Here is a 22826-nt window from a genome sequence, read left to right as displayed (position 1 = left end):
ACATGGTGGACAATGTTCGATTCACAACCTCAGTTTGCCCATCAGTTTGGGGATGACATGTTGTAGAAAACAGCAGCTTGGTCTCCAATTTATTCCACAACATGCGCCAAAAATGACTCAAGAATTTTGCATCACGATCTGAAACAATAGTAGAAGGCATACCATGCAAGCGAACGATTTCTTGAAAGAAAAGATTAGCAATATGAACAACATCGTCGCTCTTATGACAAGGAATAAAATGTGCCATCTTAGAAAAACGATCGACCACCACAAAAATACTATCCCTCCCGCTCTTAGTCCTTGGCAATCCCAACACAAAATCCATAGATATATCTGCCCAAGGAGTAGAAGGAATAGGAAGAGGCATATACAAACCATGTGGGTTCAACCGCAACTTAGCTTTTTGACATGTGGCACACCGAGCCACATACCACTCTACATCTTGCCTCATCCTTGGCCAAAAGAAGTGTGTGGATAGCACCTCCTCCATCTTCTTGGCACCAAAATGTCCCATCAATCCACCTCCATGTGCCTCCTACAACAACAAAAGACGAACGGAACCAAATGGAATGCATAGGCGGTTAGCTCTAAACAAAAACCCATCGTTGATCATAACTTATTCCATGTGCGTCCCTCTCTACAATTAAGCAACACATCCTTAAAATCAGGATCAAGTGCATATTGTTCTTTAATGGATTGAAGACCAAAAATCCGGCAATCAAGTTGGGACAGCAATGTATATCTTCTAAACAAAGCATCAGCAATCACATTATCCTTCCCTTTCTTGTGTTTGATAATATAATGAAAAGATTCAATAAATTCAACCCATTTAGCATGCCTATGATTTAGATTATTTTGAGAGCGAAGATACTTAAGCGATTCATGGTCAGAATGAATAACAAATTCTTTAGGCCACAAATAATGACGCCATGTCTCCAAAGAATGAACAAGTGCACACAATTCTTTATCATACGTGGAATAATTAAGAACAGGACCATGCAATTTTTCGCTAAAGTAAGCAACTGGTTTACCATCTTGCATCAAAATACCACCAATGCCAACTCCACTAGCATCACATTCTAGCTCAAAAGTCTTACCAAAATTTGGAAGTTGCAGCAATGGTGCGTGTGTAAGCTTGTCCTTCAAAGTGTCAAAGGACTCCTCTTGTGCCTCTCCCCAATGAAACACCACTCCTTTCTTCGTCAACTCATGCAATGGGGCAGCAATGGTGCTGAAATCTTTGACAAAGCAGCGGTAGAATCCTGCAAGACCAAGAAAACTCCTCACCTATGTGATGGTTTGGGGAACCAGCCAGCTCTTTATGGCTTCAATTTTCATCTCATCCACCTCAATTCCCTATGGAGTTACAACATAGCTAAGAAAAGAAACTCAATCTGTGCAAAAGATGCACTTCTCAAGGTTACCAAGTAGACGTGCATCACGTAAAGCATTAAAAACAACATGTAAGTGATCCATATGTTCATCAAAAGACTTGCTATAAATCAATATATCATCAAATTAAACTACCACAAAATGTCCAATAAAAGCTCTTAAAACCTCATTCATTAAGCGCATGAAAGTGCTAAGTGCATTTGTCAAACCAAAAGGCATTACTAACCACTCATACAACCCGAATTTGGTTTTAAACGCAGTTTTCCATTCATCTCCAAGTTTCATTCTAATTTGGTGGTAGCCACTTCGCAAGTCAATCTTAGTGAAAATTATAGAACCACATAACTCATCTAGCATGTCGTCTAGCCTAGGAATATGATGTCGATACCAAATAGTAATATTATTGATGGCTCTACAATCAACACACATATGCCAAGTTCCATCTTTCTTAGGAACCAAAAGTACAGGAATGGCACAAGGACTAAGGCTTTCACATACATACCCGTGGTCCAAAAGATCTTGGACTTGCCGCTGAATTTCCTTAGTCTCCTCAGGATTGGTTCGATAGGCAGCTCGATTGGGCAAGGTTTCTCCTAGAATCAAATCAATTTGATGCTCTATCCCTCTCATAGGTGGTAGCCCCAGGGGTATCTCAGCTAGAAAAATGTCCTCATACTCTTGCAAAAGGTTAGTGACAGCAGGAGGTACCGAGCTAATAATATCATCAAGCGAAAACATAGCTCGTTTGCATACCAAAGCATAGCAAATATCACCATCAGAAATTTCAGCAAAGTCACATTTTGTTGCAAGCATAACACCACCCTTCAATTTAATCCCCTCAGCCTTAGAAATAGATGTAGACTTATCCTTTTTAGGTGGGAAAATAGAATTAGCAACTTGCTGATTTTTAGATTGAACATCATTGAAACTAGCAGCGCGTTCTCTATCAGCTTGTACAATTTGAGCAGGGGTCAAAGGTACCAAAGTAATTTTCTTTCTTTTATACACAAAAGTGTATTTATTACTTCTACCATGGTGTGTAGCATCATTATCATATTCCCAAGGACGACCCAATAAGAGTGAACAAGCTTGCATAGGTACCACATCACAATCAACAGAATCAGCATAAGAACCAATGGAAAATGAAACTCTACAAGTTTGTGTTACCTTTGCTTTACCAGAATCATTTAGCCACTGGATATGGTATGGACGTGGGTGTGGGCGTGTGGTCAAGCCAAGCTTCTTGACCAAATCCAAACTCACCAAATTGTTGCAACTACCTCCATCAATAATGACATGTGCTCGACGGTCGCTGATGATGAAGAAAATCTAGAACAAGTTATGGCGTTGTAGCTTCTCAGGTTGCTGGACTTGTGAGCTGAGCACCCGCTGTACAATGATGCTCCTATAAGCCGCCGTGGCCTCATCACCAAGGACTTTGCCATCCTCCTCATCTGCATCTTGGTCTTCTTCATCCTCAATGTCAGAGGTCCTGATGTAACCATCTTCTGTAGCAATATATGCCCGCTGACTTGGGCAGTCTGTCTGCACATGGCCAATGCCATGGCAGCGGTGGCACTAAATGCCCGAAGTGCATCCCGTCGATGCAACGGATGAGGAACTCTTGGTAGGCACCAGCAAAGAATTTTTACCTAAATCTGAAGGTCATGCGAGAGGTGTCTTAGGTGTAGCGGAAACTCCAGAGGCTATTGGTCGCTTGCTCACAAGTGGAGGCGTTTGAAAAGTGGTTGGCTTGGTCAGCCCCGAAGATGGTGCCGAGCATGGCGTGTATGTGCTGGTGCTGACCTTACTCTTGCCCTACTGTTCACGCCCCTACAATTCCTTTTCTGCAAGCATAGCAAACGGAAACAACTGGTTGACAGTGTTAAATTCTTTATAATCAACAATGTCCTGAATCTCATGCCTCAAACCCGAATAAAAATGACAAATGGCATCTTCGTTTCCCTCCACAACACTATAGCACATTAATCCCTTTTGGAGCTCACCATAGTAATCCTGTACAGATTTATCTCCTTGTTCTAAGCGCATCAATTTCTTATGTAAGTCTCTATGATAAGAAGGAGGAACAAAACGATCACGCATAGCTACCTTAAGTTCTTCCCACGTACTAGGTAAAGCATCCTGTGCAGCTAGCCCATTCCACCAAATAATGGCAAAATCCTTAAACTCACTAGTAGCTTGTCTAACTCTATGCTGCTCAGGTACAAGGTGGGCACTAAACTTTTGTTCTACTACCGTCATCTCCCAATCAAGATATCCCTTAGCATCATAATGACCCAAAAAAGATGGTATTGTAAACTTAATTTTAGCATAAGGATCATCGGGCACATGGTGATTATTACCTTGACGGTGGTGGTGGTGGTGGACACCACCCATACTTGTCGTGTTGCGGCGAAGACATTATCGTAATCTCTCTTGTCGGAAAGCTGCTCGACCTATGTTCCCGTTGGCATCATACACCATGTCTTGACCATTGGTGTTGCTGTCGGAGACGTCGTTGTTGCCCGCCACAAAGGTTTCCAACTCAGTAACCTTGTCGGTTAGCGTGGAAATTTGCTTGTCCAATCTCTCCATGCTATTACCGATGTTGAGTTCAATGAGTGCATCAGTGACGGCCTTCCTGATAGCCTCATTCATCCTTTTTTGGGCATCCTCTACAATAGCTTGTAATTGCTCTTGACTGACACACTCGTTGAAACCTTTAGGGTTGTTATCTCTAGTCTGTTCACCTCCTGCCATTGAAAACACAAAAATAGGAACAAACAGGTGAAAGTTATCCCTACCAAATGACTACGTGGTTGCAATGGTGTCACTTTTCACAGCAAGTGGAAGCGTCTTACCAAGCTCTTACAAAGTTCTTACCAACACAAGCAGTGGGCGGTACAACTGGCAGCTGGTTCGTGATACCTGTGAGGCAGTGGTACTAAGATTGCAAGGCCCTTTGTCTGTACTGATCTGAAGAATTTGTGGAGCTTGGAAGGCACACAAAGAGTAATATGTATATCTGGCACACAAGTCAGTAACAGAAAGTAATGCTGAATTATAGTCCAAAGTACTTGTTCTCGTTGCTGGTCTAAAATGTTCCAAGTACCAGGCATGTGACAAAAGTATGGTGGATAGCAAGGTGATAGGTGTATGAAAAACAAGTATGGTGGATGCAAATAGCAACACAAACAAGGAACCAGACAGCACACGCTAACACAACTCACTTTGGTCTTCTCTATGCGCTCCTCTAGATATTGTTTCTCTTTTGCCCCTCTCTTTTTTTTCTATTTTTTGGGCTATCGTTTTTTAGGAAATTTTGACTTTTTTATTTTATTTTTTTTATATTTTTCCTTTACTTAGGAGCACAAAACAAGTAACCATAGAAAATATGAGCTCAAACAAGTGAAAGCCTTGTGACCATGAAAAGAGGATCTTGTGACCACTTTTTGACCAATCTAAAAATTTCGAACCCCAGCATAGCAAGGGATGGACGTATCCGAAATTTTTTTCTGATCGATTTGCATATATGGAACATCATAAACGGAGTTCGTATGCGAAAACTAGACCAGTTTAAGAATTGGCTCCGAATTAGAGGATAAAACGGGAACAATGTGTGCAAAATTGGTCACATCAGCCAAGATTTGATGGAAACGATGGGGAAAAACACACGAACTGGACTCTAACATGACCTAACCAACAATAAGACCTCAACCAGGACACAAACTCAATACGATGGACTCTGAAACTAAAATATGCAAAGGCTATGGCGTGGAAGGTTCTAGGATAGGAAAAAAACAGAGAGAATTCCTTATTTGACACTGGGAAAATGAGTCGTTCCTTTCTTAGCCCTGAAATTTTCTTCGTTCCCTATTTGACACTCACTTCAACTTTCATCCCTAATTTGACACTACCGTCAAATCTGTTAGCTAATGGTGTTAACTGACTGTTAAAAAGACGTTTTTGCCCCTAGAAAAAAAGTGGCGAAGCAAATTTGAGAGGAAAAAAAACCTGTGCCTTTTTCTTGTAGCTGGGTGCATGCATCAGAGGCGGGCACAGGTTTTTTTTCCTCTCAAATTTACTTCACCGCTTTTTTTTCTAGGGGCAAAAACATCTTTTTAACAGCCAGTTAATACCGTTAGCTAACAGATTTGACGGTAGTGTCAAATTATGGATGAAAGTTGAAGTGAGTGTCAAATAGGGAACGAAGAAAATTTCAGGGCCAAGAAAGGAACGACTCATTTTCCCAGTGTCAAATAAGGAATTCTCTCAAAAAAAATAAGTATGGCACTGGACTATGGGACGAATGCGAAACACTCAAACTAGGGAATAAAAGTAAACCTTACGGTATACCTTAGCTCTGATACCACTTAATGGAGACGGGGATCCTGATCTTCCATCAGGTAGAGGTAACTATCATTGTGATGGAGAATGACACACCGATCCGGCTTCATATCGAAAGATCAAACCCTACAATCTTAGCACCACAACTCCTCTGGTTATCAACCGAGTCACGGACTAGGTTGACCTCGCCAAGAAGGCTAATGCTTGCCTACGCAATGAAGAACACAAGCAAGAACAAGAAAGAACGCAACCAAATTGCAGATGAATGATTAAACTCACGAAGTTGGGGTCTCACAAACTGATGAACGGCAAAAACTATTCTTGACAGATTAATCTAAACAAAACCCAAACCCTAATGGAGGGGGGCAGCTGTTTATGAAGACTCTAGGGTCATGCAAGACCCCTGGACATGCCCCTAATGGGCCCAAACTCGATACCTGGTCCAACGGACCAAAACACGGTGTCGCAGCACTCTGGCAAACTCTGGACACTGACTTGTTTCGACGATTCCCATTGATTCCGAATAGCTTTTGACGTGAAACCAATTGGATTGGCTTCCTTATCAAATTAGCTTTCCATCCATATGTGGATCACTTAATGGAGATGGGGATCCCGATCTTCCGTCAGGTACAGGTAACTATCATTGTGGCGGAGAATGACACACCGATCCGGCTTTAGATCGAAAGATCGAACCCTGCAATCTTAGCACCACAACTCCTATGGTTATCAACTGAGTCACAGACCAGGTTGACCTTGCCAAGAAGGCTAATCCCTGCCTGCGCAACAAAGAACACAAGCAAGAACAAGAAAGAACGCAACCAAATTGCAGATGAATGATTAAACTCATGAAGTTGGGGTCTCACAAACCGATGAACGGCAAAACTGTTCTTGACAGATTAATCTAAAAAAACCCGAACCCTAATGGAGGGGTGGTGGCTGTTTATGAAGACTCTAGGGCCGTGCAAGACCCCTGGACATGCCCCTAATGGGCCCAAACTCAATACATGATCCAACGGACCAAACGACAGTGTCGCAGCACCCTGGTAGATTCTGGATGCTGACTTGTTTCGACGATTCCAGTTGATTCCGAACAGGTTTTGATGTAAAACCAATTGGATTGGCTTCCTTATCAAATTAGCTTTCCATCCATATGTGGATCATCGAAAATGGAGTCTGGATACGTCCTGGCGACCAGTTTAAGGCAGACTGGTCCTGGAGGCCGAGGCAGACTCGAATTCTTGTAGGACTGGGCCTCCGGCTTGTGTTGGACGTCCTTGCTGGTCATCATCACCTCCACCACTTCCTCTAAGTCCTTCATGACCCTCTCCAATGTTCCTAAGCAAGATAACATCATTAGGTAGTAGTCTATTCTCAAAAGTATGAAAAGTATCGCTTAAGAACGAGCTCACCTCTAAATTGAGTTGTTGCTTTCGAAGCCCGGGTCATTGGACCTTGCATGACGGTTGGAGGATCAGCGGGTACCTCTAAAGAAGTGATGTCCTCATCATATGGTCATGCAAGAAGGGGGGTCTTGGATGACATAGCTTGCTTACTGGTTAAGGACCATGCATCCATGGTAGTGAGTAAGAACATAAAATTGTACAGACCACTTGTCGCCAATGGGGTGACAAGCCTAGTAACTAATTGCGATCATTTTGTTCATGAAACTGGCAAGGGGGGTTGTGCCGGTTGGGAATGTCTGAGTCTATGACAATGACCGGGAACTAAGCCAAACCTTTCATCAGACACCTTGGTCGGGTTAGAGAAAGGTTGAAACATCGAGGTATCCCTTATGTACCAACAGGTTCTTGTGAGCGATATCCCTTGTTTGGAGTGGGGTTAACTTGTACCCCTCTGTAGAGTTTACTTTTGAAAGCAATAAGTTCTAACTTCTAGATATGGACTAGAGTTGGGGTTCAGAAATCTAGACTCATGGAAGATCGAGTTCCAATTGCTAAAAACTTACACTAATTACCTATTCTACGCTCTACTATTGCTACGTCATAGATCACCTTTACTTTGGTATAAATGCTTTATGCAAATGATAGGCATTCCTTGCTACTACCCAAATTGCATAATCCTTGTTTATTATATTGGGTAAGACCTGTGGAGTACATTTGAGTACTCACCCTATTGGATCTTAAGTTTTGCAGGGTACCGTAGTTCCCGTCCATGGATTCTTCTATGCTCTAGACCCTTCACCGTATTAGGAGTGGTGAACGATTCCATGTTGCATAGATACATGGATGTAGCACACCCGTGTCTTAGTTATCATGAAACTATGTTATGTTGAAAGACTTCCACTAGACTTCGTGGTAGTTGGTGTGATCGTGTTATGAACTAAGTGTGTGAACAAAAACTTTTAAACCTTAGTGCTTTGAACTGTGATGTGATTTAAGCATGTTGTGATGTATTCTCTCTCTTGAACTGATCCAGGATGAGGCCGGCCTGAGTACATCTAATGGGGGTGTACCAGGATGACCTATTAAGGGATGTGTCCAACTTAATAATCCCTAGTGGATTATCATCTTGGGTACTCACTTAAGAGGGTGTTGATCCTGACAGCGGGGGGCCGCATCGAGTGGGGTATCGGAGCATAGTTCAAGAAGATCAAGAATCATTACAACTTTGTCTTAGGTTGGGGATCGTAAACAACAAAAATTTGCCTCATTAACCAATAACTTTTTGGAACAAAACCCAAACTTGAGTGCTAAGGCTGTCACTTATTATAGTTATTTAATCATTGTCTATCTTAGAGCTAAACCTATCCCTTTCTGCACAAGTTGAGTTCTACAATCAAAATGTTCTAACTTGCCTTATCTTACATCGCTAGATGGAGTTGGGACGTTGGTGATGGCTACCCATGGGGAGAACACTGAAGGCTTTTCAGCCTTGCTCAATGAGGTGATGTGGAGGACCAACTACTCGTATTGCCCTGAGTATGCATTATATGCCCTGGGAGTTGGCTATGGAGTGATTGACTACACCTGCAAGGTCCGCATACCAAGTCACCTTTTATGACCTGGTAGAAGAGACAGATCACCTTGCTTGGGGAAAGGGTACTTCGATCAATATGGCAATTCAGGTTGCGGTTATCATGCCATTACCATGTTGAGAGAGGCACTTGTTACCCTAAGTGAGCCATCATTTCAGCATTTCCCAAAAAGGATAGAGATGAATGGAGTTTTCAAGTTCTCTATGCAGTATGCACCTAATACTCTATATGAGAAGAGGTTGACAGAGTTTGTGATGTCCCAGGCACACATGATCCATTATATGGAAGCTGAGCTATGGACTACTCGGTCAAGGTTTATCAATTTTGCAGTATTGAGTGGAACCATATGTGAGGATGACTACGGTGCCCTACACCATTCTCTATTATCCTTAAGGGGATGATGCTATGGTGTATGAAGTGATGGAATATCCTTACTGCTACTCAGAGGCACAAGGACTTAGAGTCCCTCAGGGTGTGGTACGACCCTCAAGGATGTCAGCGGGACTGCTAGTTAGGCACATGGCCCGTTGTTGATGGTAGTTAACAACCATTATAAACCATAAATAAAACATGTATAAGGGCTCAATTGAGATCGCCAACGAAGGTCTATGGGTTTTAAACTAATAAATTCTACAAGTTTTGGTGAATCTATGTTTCCAACAGGTTTTAATCAAAAAACCATCGAGGAGGACCTTATCGTCAAAGGAAAATATGGAGTTTCACTGTTGTACCTATGTGGGAAGACTCTAGAAGGGTCTAGAAGCTATGTCACCAAAGCAGAGGGCCACCCCCTAATAGGTGGGGCTACCTAGCCTCTTGGTGGGGCCGCCTAGCCCCTATGGACCCCACCCGTCAGCCTCATTGCTATGTCAGTTTCCCACCGCCTTTGAGGATGCATCTAGGCCATTGCTTAAGTCAATTTGATCCAAAGGCTCATGTTGGACCCTTAGGGCTATATAATCCAGCCCCTGCCTCTCCCCCAAGGCATAACCCTAGTTATCAAGTCATTTGAGAAGATAGAAACCCTAATTATCCTCAAAGCTCCATCATATTCTAGGGCATAGCAAGTTAGGCTAGGTCTAGAGGGAGGCAAGTAGGCTTCACTTGGATTCCTAATCATGTCAAGAGCATGGTTTGGTATAATCTTTATACCCTCTCTTTTTTGTATCTCTATTATTTTTATATGCTTGCTATAATTGTTATGACAATATTAGTATTCATCTTATTGATGTTCTTCGTTATAATGTTCATTGTCTACTTTGATTATATGCTTAGTATAGTTGGATTATCATCATGTTCATGCATAAGTTCATATAGCGCTCACTCTAAGGTACCATGGGTGGGTGGTCGACATTGTGTAAGTGTGGTGCTTATACATTGTTTACCTATGAATACACCCTATATTCTAGGTCATGTGATAGATTGTGGATGTGACACTCCCATTGAGGCCTTTGTAGTCCACTCCCTGATGTAGGTAGCACGTAGGATCTGATTATGAAGGAAGATAAGCTCTGTTCTGACTCTTCCCTAGTAATATCCCTTATATGTAGATATGACGATGATCTTAGCCATGATTACTAGGTGTAATTGCATTAATCAATGTATGCTTTGACTTATAATTAAGGATGACCTAGGAATTATTCCTCTAATATTCTACCTGACCATGCTATTGCCATAGAAAGGAGTACTCTGAGTGATTTATCATTATCATTGATCAATACTTATTATATATCTTATCCTATGACTTACCCCTGTTATGAGTAGAATATTGGTTATGGTTTACTTCTCCATCAATAGTATAAGCTATCAATACTTGTCCATGCTAGACCTTCCCTGTGGTAAAAACATAAATAACGATACTTGGAATTCTCCCGGGTGAAGTACTAGAATGGTATATTATTTGTGCGCTTGCAGATCCTTTTTCATTCATATCTATATATTCTTCCTAGTCACGTAAGATAATAAAGAACTACTTAGTATCATTCTAGTAGTGATGCTAGGCAGCACCAACAAGCATCTCTGGCACCATCACTAGGGATGATAACCTAGTAAAGTAATGTTAGGAGATGTAGGTAATTAATATGTGGCTATTAAAACATGTGACAAATTAGTAAATACCAACAAGCATTTCTAGCGCTGTTGCTAGGGAAGGTAGCTAGGTAAAGGAAGTATTGACAAACTTATACTTATTGATGTGAATGAGATAAACCATATACCTCTGATCAAACAGGCTTACCCTTGTTTTGTCTATTTGTGTATCTTATGCAGGGTAATGTATGACCAGTTTTGACCTTCTAACAAACTACATGGACAATCCAGAAGCAATACTTAAGAGGACTAAGGCTAAACTCAAAAAAGTTTCAACCTTAAAGTCGAAAGACAACCATATAAGGAAAAGCTTAACACTAGAATTTGAAGCCATGGCTAACAGGACTCTCCATGAATTTTCTGCTCCATCCACTACCAACATCCGTACTAGACCTAATGTCAATGTTGGAGACAATGGATTCAAGCTCAAGCCGGCTCTCATCAATATGGTGCAAGCGATCCAATTTTGTGGAAAGGCACATGAAGATGCAAGTGCACATCTCCAACACTTTCTAGAGATTTGCAGCACTTTCACCATCAAGGGAGTAACCAAGGATGCCATTTTACTTTGCCTCTTCCCATTCTCACTTTTGGGGAAGGCGAAGCAGTGGTTCTATGCCAACAAAGATAGAAACACTACATGGGATAATTGCTCCACTGCCTTGCTAGCAAAGTTCTTTCCCACGGGCAAGACCAATGCTCTACGTGGGAGAATTTCAAGTTTTTAGCACAACATGATAAATCTATCCCTGAGGCATGGGATTGCTTTCAAGACTATATGTCAGAATGTCCTCATCATGGGATGGAGAATTGGCTACTCATGCAGATGTTCTACCATGGGTTGACCAACAGTACCTATGAGACCATGGATGCTGCTGTTGGAGGTGCATTCTTCTCACTTACACTTCTAGTTGTGACCATTCTTGTGGAGAAGATGGCCTCCAACCAAGGCTAGAATGAAGAACGTGTTGAGACCCACAAGAGAGGTGGAGGTATGCATCAACTCAAGGAGGTAGACATGCTATCTACCAAGATGGACCTACTAAGGAAGAAGCTCGAAGACTGAGCCAATGAGAAGCAAGAAGTCATGCACATTCATGATTCTCGCATGACATGTGAGGAGTGTGGAAACACTGGGCATTCAGGGAATAGCTGCCCAAAAATTCATGAGGATGTGAACTTTGTCAACAACAATTACTTCCATCCTCAGTAGAATCAAGGATGGAACCAGCAACAGAGGTCAAACTACCAAGGTAACCCTCAAGGTAATAATTATAATAACTTCAATCAACCACCCTTGAGAGAATTATTGTTGGCCAATCTAGACTTATGGAAGGATTATCTAAGAAGGTAGCTACCAATGATAAAATATTAGAAAACATAAATAATAGAATGGATAGCTTTGCTTCTACCATTAAGAACCAGCATAGGTTTAATAAAATGATAGAATCACAAATGGCTCAGCTGGCGGCTGCTGTTCCTCTGTCTAACAAAGGTAAGATTCTAGGGCAGCTGAAAGATTTAGAAACTACAAATCTTGTCAATATTCACAATGCAACTTACTACTACACGGAGCCATCGACAGGAAGGTGGATAGATTACACCTTGCCTGAAAAGAAAGGTGATCTAGAAAGACCTGTCATCCCTATCGCCATTGGACCTCATATCTTCCGGGAAGCTATTTGTGACTTCAGAGCAAGTGTCAGCATCATGCCTAAGGTAATCTATGATAAAATTAATAGAGAAACTTTGTTGTACACAAACATGCCTTTGCAACTTGCAGATCAGTCACTCTGCTACCATAAGGGATTTCTTGAAGATGCCATCATCTGAGTGAGACAATCATATGTTCCCATACACTTTGTGGTTTTGGAAATAGGTGGAGAAGAAAGGGCACCCATCATCCTGGGCCAACCTTTCTTGAGCACCACAAAAGCCATCATCTACATGGACAGTGCCAAGATCTACTTCACAATCAAGGATAAAAAGGAGTTCTCTTTCAAGAACCGCATCTTGCAATCTCCTAGTCATCCACAAAAGCCACACCTCCCTAAAGAGATAATAGTGACCAAGAAGAAGAACAACCAAAGGAGGAAGAACAAGACCAATCAGCCACAAGAAGAAATAGTCAACATGATCAACACACTCTGATCTAAGTACGACCACCTCCTCGCTTCACCATTCCTTGCTAAGAAGGATGATCCAGGCGTACCGATGATCGAGTATACCATTGGAAAAAGAATCTTCCATGAGACCTTCTGCGACATTAGATCGGGCGTCAATATAATGTCCAAGGTAACATATGGATATTTATTCGGTAACGAACCTTTGTACCCTATATATATGCAGTTGCAGATGGTGGACCAATCAATTCGATTCCCCGAGGGAATAGCGAGAGACGTTATGGTAAGAATACAAGATCACTATACTCCTGCTGACTTCATGGTTTTGGACATGGGAGAAGAAGAAGATGATACACCCATCATCCTTGGAAGACTGTTCCTCAACACCACCAACACGATCATCTATGTTAGATCTGGACAAGTCCACTTCCAATTCCCTAGAGAAAAGGTACTGTCGGGGACCTAATATTGGGGTACCCAATGAGGTGGGACTAATAACCATTGAACGTTGACTGCTTCCGGTCAGACAAGAATGCTACTATGCTTCTTGCCCAAATGACAGAAGATTGGTTCCACCTCGCCTAACCCCCAAGGGCTGGCTCCACCTCGCTCGACCCCCAAGGGCTAGCTCCACCTTGTCTAACCCCCAAGGGCTGGCTCCACCTCGCCCGACTGACCGAGGATGGGCTCCTGCCTCACCCTGATGTCTGAGGATAGGAACCACCTCGCCCAATGGCTAAGGGCTGGCTCCACCTCGCCCGATGTCCGAGGATGGGCTCCGCCTCGCCCGATGACTGAGGGCTGGCTCTACCTCACCCAAAGACTGCACCCTACTCCTTTATGCTAACAAGCATAGGGTACAATAGGACATTCAAGTCAATCGCCATACCGAGGACCATGCCCTGCACGCCTACGGGAAGGTACCATAAGGATACGATGGGATGGGCGCTTTAAGCCCTATCCGACCTAACAGTACTCAAATAGTGTTGTAGGCACCAACTTTTGTCCCATAGTGTTGTAGGCGCTGCCACCAGCCCTCGGACGTGGATACTAACATCAGCATATGATAACCACTATGGTCCAGGAAGAGGCTCATGCCATCTACAGTGATGGACGTATTGTTACCGCACCTGCATGCTCCCCAAAGGGCCATAGGTCAACACCCTTGTCCGACACGCCACCCGAAGGGGCGGGATGGGACATGGCCACTTGCTGATCCGATAAGGGCATGGCATCGCTAGGACATGGGCACTCAGTGAATGTGCCAATCCCTGACACCATCTGGACATGTCAGCAAGGCTGGCTCAGTGGAAAAGGAGGGCTCAACACCTTCAGTGGGGCTTCTTGGCCTTTGGTTTTTGTCCTTTCTCCCATCTGTAACCCCTGCTCCTCCCTTGGTCTATAAAAGGGAGGGCAGGGTCCCCCACTAAGGGCATTGACTCTTAACAGATAAGTTGAACACATAACGCTTCACACATAGCTTAGCAGCGACCAAGCTCTCAGTGACCTTTTTGATCATTCCATTAGAGACTTGGGACTAAGCCCTCTCTCGACTATTTGTACCCCTAGTACAAACCATTTTCAGTATTAATAACATGAGCAACAGCAGCAAACTAGATGTAGGGACGTTCAGCCCAAACCAGTATAAACCTTGTGTCCTTTAGTGCACCATCTAGGCCTAATGCGTAATAATCATAAATTTACTAGTCAGTGTCTGTTTGAAACACTAACAGTTGGTGCGCCAGGTAGGGGTCTTTGCGCGTTCCAAATCAGGCCTCGGATGGTTAACCACATAATCAGCTAGGGTCCTAGGTGCACACGTGTGTTTCGGTGACCTGGACTTTATTATCACACTGGGAGGAGAAGTTGGCGCTAGCCCACGCGGTCGTCCAGTCTCTCCCCTCCTGTCAACTTTAGCTACCAGAGGCTTGAGGGCTAGCCTCGGTGTCTCCCTTGGACCCCAGCCATCCAGGGAGGCCCCACACCGCATCACCCTCTCTCTGGAATGCTCCACACGGCGCGCCTCAATGGCGTTTCCATTCGGTCTCCACAACGCCACGTCGACCAGTAAGCCACCTTGCAGCCCAGCACGCGATCCCGTTTCCCAGTGAACAACAAGTTCGTGGGGATGATCAAGGCATGGGCCTCAAGACATGGGCCGCACCATTAGAGGTGGCCCGGCCCTACAAGATCAAGGCATGCACGATGCTGCTCAGCATGCACCGCAAGACATTGTATAGTACCAAATAGGATACTTTCCTTGTAACCCTATCCCTTCAGACTATATAAGGAGAGGCAGGGGTCCCCTAGCGGACAAGATCCATCTAGATCTATCTACTACATCTCAATACAATACACCAAAGACATAGGACGTAGGGTATTACATTGATCAGACGGCCTGAACCTATCTAAATCGCTATCTCTGCGCCTTGTGTCACCATCCGGTTCCTGATTACGCGCACCCCCACCGACAAATCTACCATCACGGGATACCCCTCAGGTGGACTGCCGATGATATTCTATCGACAGTTGGCGCGCTAGGTAGGGGTGTGCGCTTGATCCCTGGTGAGCCAGATGGACCTCAAATCAACAATGCGTTCTCATCATCAATCTCGGTGGAGATCCATGCCGGTCCACGACGATTGATTCATCGCTGGCTACACCAGCCCCTACGACAGCAGATCTGATCTCGGAACCACCTCTGAGGTCGCCTTCACCAACAACTCACCGTCTGCCAGGTGCTTGCTATCAACACCGACCAGATAGCATCATACGTCGCCGACCTAGTCATTCCGTCCAAAGCTAAGTCATGCTTTAATATTTTTCTAAATATTCTCCAATCTCCGTATATCGCCATAATATTTCTCTGAACTATTTTCTCCATGTTTGCTCTCCAAACGATTTCCAAACCCTCGAATAGTCACGTTGATGCTCGGACGCCTCTAGAGATGGTCCTATCTCTGGCTCCTCCCTACACGTGCTACGGCCTCCACGCTCTGCATTATGGGTGGTCGGACAGCGACTCCTTGGTCACGCCTATTCCTCCTACACGTGCATGAGCTCCGCGCTCCGTGTTATGGTTAACAGGCTAGCAAGGGCTAGAGACTCAGCTACACACTAACTGTTCGGGCAGTTTTTATTAAATATAAATATATCTTCACACCAACTGATCACCGAACTGCATACGTCATTTCATCACCATTGCAGATTTTTCTCCGGAGTTCATTTATTTGTACATCATGTACTACCCAGTTCTACATATTTGTTATGCAGGATCATCATCCAGGTGATCGAATCACCTAGTGCTTGGACTTCACCACCGATCAACTGGTCAGGGCCGCTAGGATCATCGACTCCGTCGCCGACCAGTTGATCGGACTATTCACCAGTCGCTTCTACTCAATGCTCACTTTGCCGCTGACCTATTGACCAGACTGCTCGCTGCTTGTGCTTCATCGCCAGCTACACCGGTTACTCCTCAGCACTCGGATTCTTCGTGCTTGAGGACTAAGTGGGTACACTTCACTACACGAACATTGCCAGCTATGCTGGGGACTCCTCGGTGCTCGAACATCACCGCCTACGTCGAGGACTCCTCGGTGCTCGGTCATCGCCAGTGACGCTAGGGACTCCTCACTCCTCAGTGCTCGGTCATCGCCAGCGACATCGAGGACTCCTTGCTCCTAGGTGCTCGGTCATCGCTAGCGATGCTAGGGACTCATCACTCCTCGGTGCTCGGTCATCGCGAGCAACGTCGAGGACTCCTCGCTCCTCGGTGCTCAATCATCGCTAGCGATGCCAGGGACACCTCGCTCCTCGATGCTCGGACATCACCAGTGATGCTAGGGACTCCTCACTCCTTAGTGCTCGGTCATCGCCAGCGACGTCGGGTACTCCTCGCTCCTCGGTGCTCGGTCATCGCCAGCAATGCCAGGGACTCCTCGCTCCTTGGTGCTCAGTCATTGCTAGTGACGCCGGGGACTCCTCGCTCCTCGGTGCTCGGACATCGCTAGCGACACCGGGGACTCCTCGCTCCTCGGTGCTCGGTCATCGCCGGTTATGCCGGGGACTCCTTGGTGCTCGGATCTTGCTACGTCTCATCGGTGTGCTATCAAGCTGCTACATGCTATTCGGATTAGGGTGCTAATCTTGGGCAGCATGTCTGGGGTCTTGATACATGCATGTCAGACGACGTCGGCAAGCTTTCAGACTTCTTGTTCTTTTACCCTGCTACAAGATTCATTCTTCATCTTCCAGCAGACTTGGGGACTAAGTGGGCACACTTCACATTGCGGTGAATGTGCTTGTTCTCATCTCAAGGCTATGCCTAGGGACTGGCTGCCTGCTCGACTGGTCTTCTACTTTTATGACCCTAGCACCACGTGACTACGTCACCTACTATCAGGCTCATGGACTAGCTATGGGGGTATGCCCCCAAGACATGGGTCGCACCATCAGAGGTGGCTCGGCCCACAAGATCAAAGCATGCACGGCGCTGCTTGGCGTGCATCGCAAGACATTGTATAGTACCAAATAGGATACTTTCCTTGTAACCCTGTCCCTCCAGACTATATAAGGAGAGGTAGGGGTCCCCTAGCAGACAAGATCCATCTAGATCTATCTACTACATCTCAATATAATACACCAAAGACATAGGACATAGGGTATTACATCGATTAGATGGCCCGAACCTGTCTAAATTGCTGTCTCTGCGCCTTGTGTCACCATCCGGTTCCTGATTACACACACCCCCACCGACAAATCTACCATCGTAGGATACTCCTCAGTGGACTGCCAATGATATTTTATCGACATAATCCCTCCACAACCTCCATCTAGAAGGCCCGGGGTCAGACTCTAGTTCTGACTCTGGTAGGGGGAGCTATCATCCCTCTCGAGAATGCTTCATGGCAGAAACCCCTGAGGGACACGTCAAAAGCGCATTCGAGGAGGAGGTCACCCCGGCAGGCAACCTCGGTGACAGAGCTGAAAGGGGAGCAGTGGCCCCACCTCACGTAGGGGTGGAGCAGCTGAAAGCCCAAAAGCAGGAAATAGACAAAGCCGCACAGCAGCTTGTTCGGGAGTACAAGAATATCGACGAGGAGATCAGGCGCCGCAGAGATGGAGGGCACGCACATGCCGTGGCCCACGATGTGAACAGAAGGATCATCACCAATGATGAAACCCTTCCCTGCTTTGCTCATACAAGCTAGAACATCGCCGCCATGATGGCCCTACTTCATGGCCTTCTAGAGGCCACGACGCCCGAGGATCGCCAGGTCCACCGTGAGATTCGCACGCTACTTGAGCGTGCGGCAGCACAGTAGGTGGAGAGCTCGATGTCTCCACGACACTAGCCTGACGCCAGCTAGTGTACCCCCTTGGTGCACCCTGCCAGGGACACGTCGGTCCACCAAGCGCCGCTAGGCGGTGGGCAGCGCGCTGCAATCCCAATACATCAACGTCTTGGCCACAACCGCGATGTGCGCAGCACCATCGACGCCCGTAGGCGCACCTACAGTGACCTGAGGGAAGGAGCCCACCATGGCTATCACCCTTGATGCGGTGGACGCTACGACAGTGGCGAGGACCAGAGCCTGAGCCCCTGGCCTACTAGGCACTCAGGCCTTTAGCCTGGCACATCTTCAACGCTGCATTCCCACCAAGGTATCGACCACCTACCAACATCCCTAAGTACTCTAGGGAGACAAACCCCAGACTTTGGCTTGAAGACTATCAGCTTGCCTATCAAGCCTGGTGGTGTGGATAATGACAACTTCATTATCCGCAACCTTCCACTGTTACTCACCGATTCGGCATGAGCGTGGTTGGAGCACCTTCCATCCGATGCCATCCAAGGTTGGGCGGACCTAAGGGAGATCTTTGTAGGGAACTTCTAGGGCATGTACAAACATCCTGGGAACCCCTAGGACCTCAAGAACTATCACCAAAAGGCCGGCAAAACCCTCCATGGATACATCCGGTGCTTCTCCCGACAGTGCAACGAGCTCCCTAACGTCGCCGATGCCGATGTGATAGGAGCCTTCCTATCCGGGACAACCTACAAGTCTTTGGTTCACAAGCTGGGATGCAAGGGTCCGCAGACCACCATGGAGCTCCTGGACATCGCCACCAGCCACGCCTTAGGAGAAGAGGCGATCGGAGCAATCTTCGACCGTTCTAACAGCAAGGCGAGGCGGGACGAGGGCGTCGGTGAAGGCACCTCCAACCGTTCCGCCAAAAGAAAGAATAAGAAGCAACGGCACGACGACTCGCTCATGGCTGCTGCTGACTGCAAGGGTGGTCGAAAGCCTACGAAGGGCACTCCGAACCACTTTGAAAAAATGCTCGAAGGGCCATGCCTGAACCATGCCTTTCCCGTAAAACACCTGCTCAAGGACTGCGGCCTCATGTGGAAGTTCTTGGCCGAAAGCGCTAACAAGGGGGAGCAGGGGAAGGAACCTGCCCCCACTGCCAAAGATGCTGAGGAGAAGGACAACTGACTTTCCAATGCCGGACAGCTGCCTCATGATCTTCGACGAATCAACAGGCCTATGACTCCAAACAGTCGTCAGAAGGTCACACGCCGCCAAGTCTACATGGCCCAACCGGCCACACCTCTTTTTCTTCGGTGGTCGGAGTCCACCATAACCTTCGATCGGACTGACCATCCGAAATGCCATCCTGCACCCTAGGAAGGTATTCCGCTTGTTGTCGACCCGAATCATCGGCCCAAAGCGCCTCACCAAAGTTCTGATGGACGGAAGGCAGCAGCCTCAACATCACGTACGCGAAGACACTCAACATAATGGGCATCGACCGAACAGCACCTCCTGCCTAGTCCGAGCTGCCTTTTCACGGCAGTCGTCCCTAGAAAGTAGGTCATGCCACTCGGACAGATTGATCTGCCCGTTAGCTTTGGTTATCAGTTCAATTACAGGACTAAGACCCTCACCTTCGAGGTAGTAGGGTTCCCTAGAACCTTCCACGCCATCCTAGGACGTCCATGCTACGCGAAGTTCATGGCCATCCCCAACTACACCTACCTCAAGCTGAAGATGCCAAGCCCACACAGGGTCATCACCATCAGCACCTCCTTCTAGTGGGCCTACGAGTGTGAGGTCGAGTGTTGTGGCCACGTCATAGCAATCGTCACCTCTAGGGAAGTCTCCGCCCTCAAGGAGGAGGTCGCCGAAGAAGCGCCCAACCCAAAGAAATCAACCGTGTCATTTGAATCGGCAGAGGGCTCCAAGGAGGTCCTCATAGACCCTAACAGCTCTGAGGGTAAAATGGTACACATTGGTACCAGTAGTCTCCTTCGAATGGGAAAGCGCACTCGTCGACTTCCTCCACAACAACAAAGACATCTTTGCATGGAAACCCTCGAATATGCTAAGCATCCCGAGGGAGGTTGCCGAGCATACCTTGAAAATCCACCCAGGCTCCAAGCCAGTGAAGCAACGTCTACGCTGCTTCAATGAGGAAAAGCACAGGGCCATCGATGAAGAGATAGCAAAACTGTTGGCCGCCAGATTCATCAGGGAAGTACACCACCCAGAGTGGTTAGCAAATCCTATTCTTGTACGAAAGAAGAGCGGGAAATGGAGGATGTGTGTCAACTACATCAGTCTCAACAAGGCATGCCCAAAGGACCCGTTTCCTTTACCACACATAGACCAAATAGTTGACTCTACCTTAGGGTGCGAAACCCTCAGCTTCCTTGACGCGTACTCCGGCTACCACCAAATCGCGATGAAAGAGTCCAACCAACTCGCGACGTCTTTTATCACCCCCTTCGGATCATTCTGCTACATCTCAATGCCATTCGGTCTGAAAAATGCTGGGGCCACTTACCAGCGTTGTATGATCAAATGCTTCGGGGGCCTCATCGGGCGGACCATTGAGGCCCACGTCGACAACATCATAGTTAAGTCCAAACGGGCTGACCACCTTGTCACCGATCTTGAGCAAACCTTTGTGAAACTCTGGGCAAATTGCATCAAACTCAATCCCGAGAAATGTGTTTTTGGGGTCCCAAGGGGCATGATACTCGGCTTCATCATCTCCGAGCGTGGCATCGAAGCCAACCTAGAGAAAATCTCAGCCATCACAAGGATGGGCCTGATCCAGAACATAAAGGGGGTTCAACGGGTCACAGGGTGCCTCGCCGCCCTCAGTCGATTCATCTCATGCCTAGGCAAATGAGGACTCCCCCCTTTATTGACTCCTGAAGAAAGCTGACCGATTCGAGTGGATAGCCAAGGCCCAGGAGGTGCTTGACATGGTCAAACTACTCCTGACAAAACCCCCGGTCCTAGTTCCTCCAAGCGATGGAGAATCCCTCCTGCTATACATAGCGGCCACAACGCAAGTGGTCAGTGCCGCCCTGGTGGTAGAACAGGAAGAAGAGGGGCATGCCCTCAAGGTACAGCGCCCGGTGTACTTCATCAGTGAGGTATTATCCGACTCCAAAACCTGCTACTCCTAGATCTAGAAACTCCTATATGCCATCCTCATCACCAAGAGAAAGCTATGCCATTACTTTGAGTCACACCCTATGACTATCGTAACATCATTCCCCCTCAGTGAGGTCGTCCAAAGCTAGGACGCCATAGGAAGAACCACAAAGTGGGCACTCAAGCTGATGGATCAAGGCATCACGTATGCCCCCCAAATGACGATCAAGTCCTAGGTGCTGGCTGACTTCATTGTGGAGTGGACCGAGGTCTAGATGCCACCGGTAGTTGATGATCAAGAGTATTGGATGATGTACTTTGGTGAGTCACTGATGAAGAAGGGCATCGGCGCAGGGCTGGTCTTCGTATCACCCCTCAAGGTCCGCATGAGGTACACAGTTCGGCTCCATTTTCCCTCATCAAATAATGTGGCCGAATACAAGGCACTCATCAATGGCCTATGCATCGCCATCGAGCTAGGCATCTGGTGCCTCGACATTTGGGGTGACTCTCAGCTAGTCATTAACCATGTCATGAAGGAGTCTAGCTGCCATGACACCAAGATGGCTGCGTACTACCAAGAAGGTTTGATGGCTGGAGGACAAGTTCGATGGCCTTGAACTTAATCATGTCCCGAGGTGCCTCAACGAGGTAGCTGACGCACTCATGAAGGTGGCATTTGGTCGAGAGCCAGTGCCTAATGGGCGTCTTTGCCTAGTGACCAACACAAACCATTGGTGCACTATGAAGGGTCGAAGCGGGCCGAGGATGGCCTGTCTGATCTGGCCCTAAGGGCTGACCCACCGACTGCTCGGTCCTTATCCTGAGGTCATGGAGCTTGAAGAGGATCCAGCTGTAGAGCCTGAACCCTTCAGGACAATTGGAGAACACCCTACCTTGACTACCTCCTCCGTGACACACTACCGACGGACAAGATGGAAGCTCGATGGCTCACATGTCATGCCAAGTCTTTTGTTCTTATAGAGGGCGAACTCTATAGATGAAGCCACACCAGGAATCTTGCAAGCTCTACATCCCCAGCGAATAGGAAGACTTTTGCTAAGCAACATCCATGGTGGGGTCTACGGTCACCATGCCATGCTGAGGACCTTGGTTGGAAACGCACTCCGACAGGGCTTCTATTGGCCCACTCAGTAGCCAACACCGAGTAAATTGTACACACCTGCGAAGGGTGTTAGTACTATGCTCGGCAGACTGATCTCCTGGCCTAGGCAATCTAGATGATCCCCATCATGTGGCCCTTCATGGTCTGGGGGCTCGACCTGGTTGGGCCACTCAAAAAGGTGCTCGGGGGCTTCACCCACCTACTTCTCACCATAGACAAGTTTATGAAATGGATCGAAGCTCGACCGATCTCCACGATAAAATTCGAGCAGGCTGTGCTGTTCTTCCTCGACATCATCC

General features: G+C 46.5%; 1 non-coding gene across 1 annotated transcript; it reads right to left on the bottom strand.

Moving 5' to 3' along the window:
• Positions 1–11518: 11518 nt before the first annotated feature.
• On the bottom strand, positions 11519–11626 carry LOC136519163 (small nucleolar RNA R71). The gene has a single exon (XR_010774724.1). It is a non-coding gene; the product is annotated as a small nucleolar RNA R71 (small nucleolar RNA).
• Between the last annotated feature and the right edge of the window lie 11200 nt (positions 11627–22826).

The sequence above is a fragment of the Miscanthus floridulus genome, chromosome 17, assembly GCF_019320115.1.
Source record: "Miscanthus floridulus cultivar M001 chromosome 17, ASM1932011v1, whole genome shotgun sequence".
Classification (NCBI taxonomy): Eukaryota; Viridiplantae; Streptophyta; class Magnoliopsida; order Poales; family Poaceae; genus Miscanthus; species Miscanthus floridulus.
The sequence above is the reverse complement of the archived record's forward strand: the minus strand, read 5'-3'. Positions and strand labels throughout refer to the sequence as shown.